General features: G+C 43.8%; 1 pseudogene; it reads left to right on the forward strand.

Moving 5' to 3' along the window:
- Positions 1-7,741, forward strand: LOC115796278 (uncharacterized protein K02A2.6-like; annotated as a pseudogene).
- Positions 7,742-9,502: the final 1,761 nt, after the last annotated feature.

Raw genomic sequence — 9,502 nt, forward strand, 5'->3', positions numbered from 1 at the left:
ATGGTTAGAGATGTGAACAGGTTGGTGGTGTACCCGGGGCTTCTGCTTAGGACTACGCTTACTCCTCACAATCACCCAGCCGGCCTGTTTTCCCTGCTGCTCGGGATCCGCTGGGGGGGAGCTAACGGCGGCTAAGCTACCATGGTCCACACCCGCTACAGGGGCCTGGCTAGATACAGGATTTTCCAGGGTGCGGAGCCGAGTCTCCAGTTCAGCCTGGCCTCCAGAGCTACAAACAGACTACATTTAATACAAGTACCGTTACTGCTAAAGGAGGCCGAGGAGTAACTAAACATGTGACACCCAGAGCAGGAAAGTGCAGGAGAGACAGGAGAAGAAGCCATGCTGGTAGTGAGTCGGCTAAGAGCTAAGCTACTAGCTGAGCTAAGCTAGCGAATTTCTAAAAAAAAATAAAGTCAATAATGTGAATACAGGTGATTCAGCAAAGAGTGTGCTCTAGATAAAGTAGGTGAAGATTACACCGAAATATGTTGTTATCCAGATAGATCGAGCTATACAGATTTAACTGCTAACAGACAGCAAAACACGACTGTGCTCTGAAACAGGAACAGGAAGTGATACAATACCGCAGTGAGAGCCAACACCAGGAAGCAGAGTTGCAGTTTTACACGCCTCTCTGCAGCTTCTTTCCTCCTGCCATCCCCCCAAAACCCCATCCCATAGCAACGGTGCCTGCTCCTAGACCACTAAAAACCAAAGTTAAAATCAGCAAAAAACTATTTAAGCATAAAAATTCAAAATCAGCAAATAAGTTGATAAGTCCTAAGCAGAAGCCCCGGGTACACCACCAACCTGTTCACGTCTCTAACCGTTTTTCTCCACTCGGCGACACACCCGCCGAAGAACAAACTCTGGTTATTGGCGACTCTGTTTTGAGAAACGTGAAGCTAGAGACACCGGCGACCATAGTCAAATGTCTTCCAGGGGCCAGAGCAGGCGACATTCATGGAAATTTGAAACTGCTGGCTAAGGCTAATCGTAGATTTGGTAAGATCGTTATTCACGTCAGCAGTAATGACACCCGGTTACGCCAATCGGAGGTCACTAAAATTAATATTGACTCGGTGTGTAACTTTGCAAAAACGATGTCGGACTCTGTAGTTTTCTCTGGGCCCCTCCCCAATCAGACCAGGAGCGACATGTTTAGCCGCATGTTCTCCTTGAATTGCTGGCTGTCTGAGTGGTGTCCAAAAAACGACGTGGGCTTCATAGATAATTGGCAAAGTTTCTGGGGAAAACCTGGTCTTGTTAGGAGAGACGGCATCCATCCCACTTTGGATGGAGCAGCTCTCATTTCTAGAAATCTGGCCAAATTTATTAACCCTCCTAAAAACTGACTACCCAGGGTTGAGACCAGGAAGCAGAGTCGCAGTCTTACACGCCTCTCTGCAGCTTCTCTCCTCCTGCCATCCCCCCAAAACCCCATCCCCATAGAGTCGGTGCCTGCTCCCAGACCACCAAAAAACAAAGCTAAAATCAGCAAAAAGCTATTTAAGCATAAAAATTCAAAAACAATAAATAATACAGCTTCATCAACTGCACCAAAGAATAAAACAATTAAATGTGGATTATTAAACATTAGGTCTCTCTCTTCCAAGTCCCTATTAGTAAATGATTTAATAATTGATCAATGTATTGATTTATTCTGCCTTACAGAAACCTGGTTACAGCAGGATCAATATGTTAGTTTAAATGAATCAACACCCCCGAGTCACAGTAACTGTCAGAATGCTCGAAGCACAGGTCGAGGAGGAGGATTAGCTGCAATCTTCAATTCCAGCTTATTAATTAATCAAAGACCCAGACAAAGTTTTCATTCTTTTGAAATCCTGACTCTTAGTCTTGTCCATCCTAATTGGGAAAATCAAAAACCTGTTTTATTTGTTATTATCTATCGTCCACCTGGTCCCTACTCAGAGTTTCTGTCTGATTTCTCAGACTTTTTATCTGATTTAGTGCTCAGTTCAGATAAAATAATTATAGTGGGTGATTTTAACATCCATGTAGATGCTGAGAATGACAGCCTCAACACTGCATTTAATCTATTGTTAGATTCAATTGGCTTCTCTCAAAATGTAAAGGAGCCCACCCACCACTTTAATCATACTCTGGATCTTGTCCTGACATATGGCATAGAAACTGAAGACTTAACAGTATTCCCTGAAAGCCCCCTCCTGTCTGATCATTTCTTAGTAACATTTACATTTACTTTATTGGATTACACAGCAGTGGGGAATAAGTTTTATTACAGTAGAAGTCTTTCTGAAAGTGCTGTAACTAAGTTTAAGGATCTAATTCCTTCATTGTTATGCTCTTCAGTGCCAACACAGTGCAGAGCAGCTACCTAAACTCTGCTCCCAGTGAGGTCGATTATCTCGTCAATAGTTTTACATCCTCACTGCGTATAACTTTGGATACTGTGGCTCCTCTGAAAAGGAAAGCTTCAAATCAGAAGTGCCTGACTCCGTGGTATAATTCACAAACACACAGCTTAAAGCAGATAACCTGAAAGCTGGAGAGGGAATGGCGTCTCACTAAGTTAGAAGATGCTCATTTAGCCTGGAAAAAGAGTTTGTTGCTCTATAAAAAAGCCCTCCGTAAAGCTAGGACATCTTACTATTCATCATTAATTGAAGAAAATAAGAACAACCCCAGGTTTGTTTTCAGCACTGTAGCCAGGCTGACAAAGAGTCAGAGCTCTGTAGAGCCGAGTATTCCTTTCACTTTAACTAGTAGTGACTTCATGGATTTCTTTACAAATAAAATTTTAGACATTAGAGAAAAAATTATTCATAACCATCTCAAAGATTTATCTTCATGTTCGGCTGCTTTCAGCACTGCTGGTATTTGTTTAGACTCTTTTGCTCCAGTTGATCTTTCAGAGTTAACTTCAATAGTTACTTCCTCCAAACCAGCAACATGTTTGTTAGATCCCATTCCTACTAGACTGTTCAAAGAAGTCTTTCCAATTATTGATGCTTCAATCTTAAAAATGATCAATCAGTCTTTATTAGTTGGCTGTGTACCACAGACCTTCAAGGTGGCTGTAATTAAACCTTTACTTAAAAATTCATCACTGACCCAGCTGTCTTAGCTAATTATAGGCCAATCTCCAACCTTCCTTTTCTCTCAAAGATTCTTGAAAGAGTAGTTGTAAAACAGCTAACTGATCATCTGCAGAGGAACGGTTTATTTGAAGAGTTTCAGTCAGGTTTCAGAATTCATCACAGTACAGAAACAGCATTAGTGAAGGTTACAAATGATCTTCTTAGAGCCTCTGACAGTGGACTCATCTCTGTTCTTGTCCTGTTGGACCTCAGTGCAGCTTTTATTTATTTATCTAATAGACTCCAATTTGTTCATGTAAATGGGGAGTCTTCTTCACACGCTAAGGTTAATTATGGAGTTCCACAGGGTTCTGTGCTAGGACCAATTTTATTTACATTATACATGCTTCCCTTAGGCAGTATTATTAGAAAGCACTGCATCAATTTTCATTGTTATGCAGATGATACTCAATCAATTAGTTAAACTGCAGGAATGTCTTAAAGATATTAAGGCCTGGATGACCTCTAATTTGCTGCTTCTAAATTCAGATAAAACTGAAATTCTTGTACTCGGCCCCACAAATCTTAGAAACATGGTGTCTAACCAGATACTTACTCTGGATGGCATTACTTTGGCCTCCAGTAACACTGTGAGAAATCTTGGAGTCATTTTTGACCAGGATATGTCCTTCAATGCACATATTAAACAAATATGTAGGACCGCTTTTTTTGCATTTGCGCAGTATTTCTAAAATTAGAAACATCCTTTCTCAGAGTGATGCTGAAAAGCTCATTCATGCATTTATTACTTCTAGGCTGGATTATTGTATTTCATTATTATCAGGCTGTCCTAAAAGCTCCCTGAAAAGCCTTCAGCTGATCCAAAATGCTGCAGCTAGAGTACTGACAGGGACTAGAAAGAGAGAGCAGATTTCTCCCATATTGGCTTCTCTTCATTGGCTCCCTGTTAAATCTAGAATAGAATTTAAAATTCTTCTCCTCACATACAAGGTCTTGAATAATCAGGCCCCATCTTATCTCAAAGACCTCATAGTACCATATCACCCCAACAGAGCACTTCGCTCTCAGACTGCTGGCTTACTTGTGGTCCCTAGGATACTTAAGAGTAGAATGGGAGGCAGAGCCTTCAGCTTTCAGGCCCCTCTTCTGTGGAACCAGCTTCCAGCTTGGATTCAGGAGACAGACACCCTCTCTATTTTTAAGATTAGGATTAAAACTTTCCTTTATGATCAAGCTTATAGTTAGGGCTGGATCAGGTGACCCTGACCTATCCCTTAGTTATGCTGCTATAGGCCTAGTCTGCTGGGGGGTTCACATAATGCACTGTTTCTCATTCACCTTATTTACTTTGTTTATACTCCACTCTGCATTTAATCATTAATTGATATTAATCTCTGGCTCTCTTCCACAGCATGTCTTTCTCTCCCCTCAGCCCAACCGGTCGCGGCAGATGACCCCCCCTCCCTGAGCCTGGTTCTGCTGGAGGTTTCTTCCTGTTAAAAGGGAGTTTTTCCTTTCCACTGTCGCCAAGTGCTTGCTCATAGGGGGTCGTTTTGACTGTTGGGTTTTCTCTGTATTATTGTAGGGTCTTTACCCACAATACAAAGCGCCTTGAGGCGACAGTTTGTTGTGATTTGGCGCTATATAAATAAAATTGAATTGAATTGAACTCTAAGACCAAACAGTGTACCCAAATTCTGCCCACCACGCAATGTGCCATATGCTCTTCGACCGTGAGTGGAAGCTGAGCTGACACGCCTCACTGAGCTTGGCGTCATCTCACCTGTGGCGCATAGTGACTGGGCTACGCCAGTGGTGTCCGTGAACAAGAAGGACGGTGCCGTGAGACTCTGCGGGGACTTCAAAGTCACCATCAACCCAGCCCTCTGCATCGACAAGTACCCAATTCCACGTATTGAGGACTTGTTCGCTTCTCTCGTTGGAGGTCAACGCTTCAGTAAGCTGGATCTATCCAATGCATATCTACAGATTGAAGTAGAAGAGAGCTCCAAGAAGTTGCTGACCATCTCAACACAGAAAGGACTGTTCTGCTTCAACCGCTTGCCGTTTGGTGTAGCGTCTTCGCCCGCCTTGTTCCAGAAGGCAATGGACCAGGTGCTCCTCGGACTGCCACACACTCACTGCTACCTGGACGACATACTGGTCAGTGGTCCTGACAAGCAGACACACCTGAAAACTCTGGATGCAGTACTCAGCAGGCTAGAGGAATACGGCCTGCACCTCAAGCAAGAGAAATGTCTCTTCTTCCAGGAATCCGTGGAATACCTGGGCCACATCATCGATGCTGCTGGGCTCCACAAGTCACCGGAGAAGGTACGTGCCATCGTGGAAGCACCAGCACCAGGCGATGTAAGTAAACTTCGATCTTTTCTAGGAATGCTTAACTATTACGGATGCTTTATCCCTGATCTGGCCACTGTGCTAAAGCCGTTGAATGAACTGCTGAACAAAGAAAAGAAATGGCAGTGGACGTCAGTGTTCCAGAAAGCCAAAGCACTCCTGGTATCACAAGAGGTGCTCACACACTACAACCCTGAGTTGCCTCTCCGTCTCGCTTGCGATGCTTCACCCTATGGGGTCGGAGCTGTTTTCTCGCATGTCATGCCGGATGGCGATGAAAAACCCATCGCCTATGTGTAACCGTGCTGAACTTGGCCGTGTATTAATTCAGCTCGGTCCAAATAATCATAACCCAGTTCTGTGTTTTCATTCGTCGTATAGTTTGTGTCTGCGTTGTGTTCAATGACAATCAGGAGACAGGATGAGATGAATGCTGACTTTATCTGCCTGCATGAAACGGAACATGTACTGGTCAGAATCATGGGCTCATCATCGGGTACAGCACCTCGTGCTCTTCTCCCATACACTGGCAACGAGGTCTAATACATTTATATTGAAATAAAATACAATATCATGAAATAAATACCTGCATGAAACGGAACATGTACTGGTCAGAATCATGGGCTCATCATCGGGTACAGCACCTTACAAGGAATGGCATTTTCCATTAGCATCAGGCTAGCGAACTTTTCCAACTGTGTGTTATAATGTTATTAATCTCATCAAAGGTACAATATGCAACTCATTAGTGTCCTGGTTGCTATAAGTACATATTACAGTTAGCCAGTGATCATATATGAACATACAGCAATAATACACAACATTTTCCACAGTGCTAATATCAGCGAACCCACCTCGTGCTCTTCTCCCATACACTGGCAACGAGGTTCCTGTGTCCACTACCCTTATCGCGGCTAACCACCAAGAGATGGCGCCGTTTCACCCGCTATGCATAAACCCAAAATGAAAAATAATGACAAGTGGAATCCAATACAATATTAACTGTTACATATGCATCCAGAACTCTCAGCAAAGCAGAACAAAACTACGCTCAGATTGAGAGCGAGGCATTAGCGATAGTCTTTGGAGTACGCAAGTTCCACCAGTACCTGTATGGCAATACATTCACGCTACTCACTGACCATCGCCCGCTTACAACCATCTTCAGTCCAGTGAAAAGCACACCATCCATGGCTGCAGCTCGCATGCAACGCTGGGCGCTCATGCTTTCCGCTCACAATTACACCATTGAGTACCGAAAGGGGGCCCTACATGCCAACGCTGATGGACTGTCAAGGTTACCGCTCCCTCATGCCCCCAGTGAGAAACAAGGTGCAGTGGAGGTGTTCTACACGTCACAGTTGGACACATTGCCAGTCAGCAACGCCGAGATCAAGCGTCACACCATGTCGGATTCCACCCTGTCCCGTGTCATGGAAATGGTCACAACTGGTCGTTTTCCAGCTGCAAAGGACGCAGGTGAGCTGTCTCCCTATCTCCAGCGCCGCCATGATCTCACTGTGCAGCACGGATGCCTTATGTGGGGGTTGAGAGTGATTGTGCCACCCAAACTGCGCCCCCGGGTGCTGACAGAGCTACACTCAGCACACCCAGGTGTAGTAAGGATGAAGAGCTTAGCTCGTAGCTACGTTTGGTGGCCCAGCATCGACTCCCAGATCGAGCACCAAGCAAAATCATGCCACTCATGTCAACGAGTGCAGAAAGACCCTGGCCTAGCACCCTTACACCCGTGGATGTGGCCATCCAGTCCTTGGGAACGGATACATGTGGACTTTGCCGGTCCATTTGAAGGGCACATGTACCTGGTCATAGTGGACGCACACTCCAAATGGCCCGAGGTGCGCATCATGGATAGCACCACATCCAGCAAAACCATCCAAGTGCTTAGGGGACTTTTTAGTCGCTATGGCATTCCACACAGTCTTGTAAGCGACAACGGCCCTCAGTTCTGCTCTGAAGAATTCAGCACGTTTCTGAAAGCCAATGGAGTGAAACACATTCGCTCAGCACCATACCACCCTGCCTCCAATGGCTTGGCAGAGCGATTTGTGCAAACCTTCAAGCACGCTCTGAAATCTTCCAGAGGAACGACACCAGTGCAGCAGCGTCTGGATACGTTCCTCCTGACCTACCGTAACACCCCCCATGCAACAACCAAGGAAAGCCCTGCAATGCTGTTCATCGGACGCAAGCTGCGTTCTCGACTGGATTTCCTGAAACCAAGTATAGCTGGAACAGTGCACCAGTCACAAGAGGCTCAACAGCAATGACGCCAGCTACACTCTAAACAGAGACAGTTTGAACTTGGTTAGCCAGTGCTCGTGCGTGATTATAGGAGGGGGGAGGATAAGTGGACGCAAGCTGTGGTGATCGAGAAGACCGGACCAGTGTCCTACAAGGTACATGTGGGAACACAAGGGGTCTGGAAGCGTCATGTGGACCAGATGCTGACTCGGCCCGAGTCAGACCCACCAGAGTCTGCAGGGAGTTTTCCTGTGAGTGGTCCGCTGTCACTTCCTCAGACAACCACACCTGACCCAAATACACCTCAACAGAAGGAGGATACTGATATGGTGCCACACACACCACATGCACCACCAAAAACACCCAAAACACTCAAGACACCACAGTCCACAGAAATGACACACACAGAACATTCAGAGACAACAGGGACTGTACGACGATATCCTGTGAGGATCACACGTCCGCCGGTACGTTACAGGGATCAGTAAACTTAACAACCACAAAAAAAAAAAAAAGAGTTGAACAATGTTGACATTCCAAGATGTTGTAAAAAAAAAAAAAAAAAAAGAAAAAGTTGAAGAATGTTTAAGAATGTTTGCTTTTGTAGAATGTTGTTAAATGGTTCTGAGTTTTGATATTTGAAGTGATTATAAGCCGTGACATAACTCTCCTATTTTCTGGTAATGTTGTGGAGAAGTAAAGAAAGAAATAATCTCATGTAGTTTAAAAGGGGATATAATGTCTTACGTTTGTTTCCTAAGAAATGTTTTTGTTACTGACAACAAATCTTAGTGGGGAGGAGATATGTGATGTATGAACCTAGAGATGTCCTACCAATACTTACCACCAGAGGGGCAGACCGCCACTAGGGCATACAGGGGTTCTGAATGTAACCATAGCAACAGTAGGATAATAAACAAACGAGTGAACCAGCAAGAAGTTGTCCTCCATGCTCTGTGTGTCGAGTAATAATGTTTACTTATTGACACTATAAGGGAGCAACATAACAGAAAACTTGTGGGGCGACATCAAAAATGCTGTTTCTGATGCAAAACCAAGAAATGCAGAGGAATTATGGAAAGTTGTCAAATCATCCTGGGCTGGAATACCTGTTCACAGGTGCCAGAAGTTGGTCGACTCCATGCAACACAGAGAAACAGTGGTTATGGTGCTAAATATTAGTTTAGTGATTCACAGGAATGATCATTCCTAAAGATTTTTCAGTTCATAAAGTGAATATTTGAGTTTATAAAGAAAAATGCAGACACTGCTATTTCTCTGAACAGCCCAACATTAATTTTTAATTTCCTGTAAAGTAATTGGAAAATTTATACATTTTTCTACATGTTTTGATTTAGAATATAATGTGCAGTGTTCCCAGTGCCTGTATATAAAAAATATTTAAGGATTCTGAGCTTTAGTCATGTTTTTTGAATGCACTGCTATTATTTTGAACACAACTGTAGCTTCCTCAACTGCACCAAAGAGTAAAACAATTAAATGTGGATTAATAAACATCAGGTCTCTCTCTTCCAAGTCCCTGTTAGTAAATGATTTAATAATTGATTATCATATTGATTTATTCTGCCTTACAGAAACCGGTTACAGCAGGATGAATATGTTAGTTTAAATGAATCAACACCCCTGAGTCACACTAACTATCAGAATGCTCGAAGCACAGGTCGAGGAGGAGTGGTGGTAACAGTTTTAAGGGTCTCCATGTTCCTTTTGGCTGAAAATTCAAACCCAATTAAATTGAACGTTTCCAATAAATCACTGGGATGAAC

This window comes from Archocentrus centrarchus, chromosome 17, assembly GCF_007364275.1.
Source record: "Archocentrus centrarchus isolate MPI-CPG fArcCen1 chromosome 17, fArcCen1, whole genome shotgun sequence".
Lineage (NCBI taxonomy): Eukaryota > Metazoa > Chordata > Actinopteri > Cichliformes > Cichlidae > Archocentrus > Archocentrus centrarchus.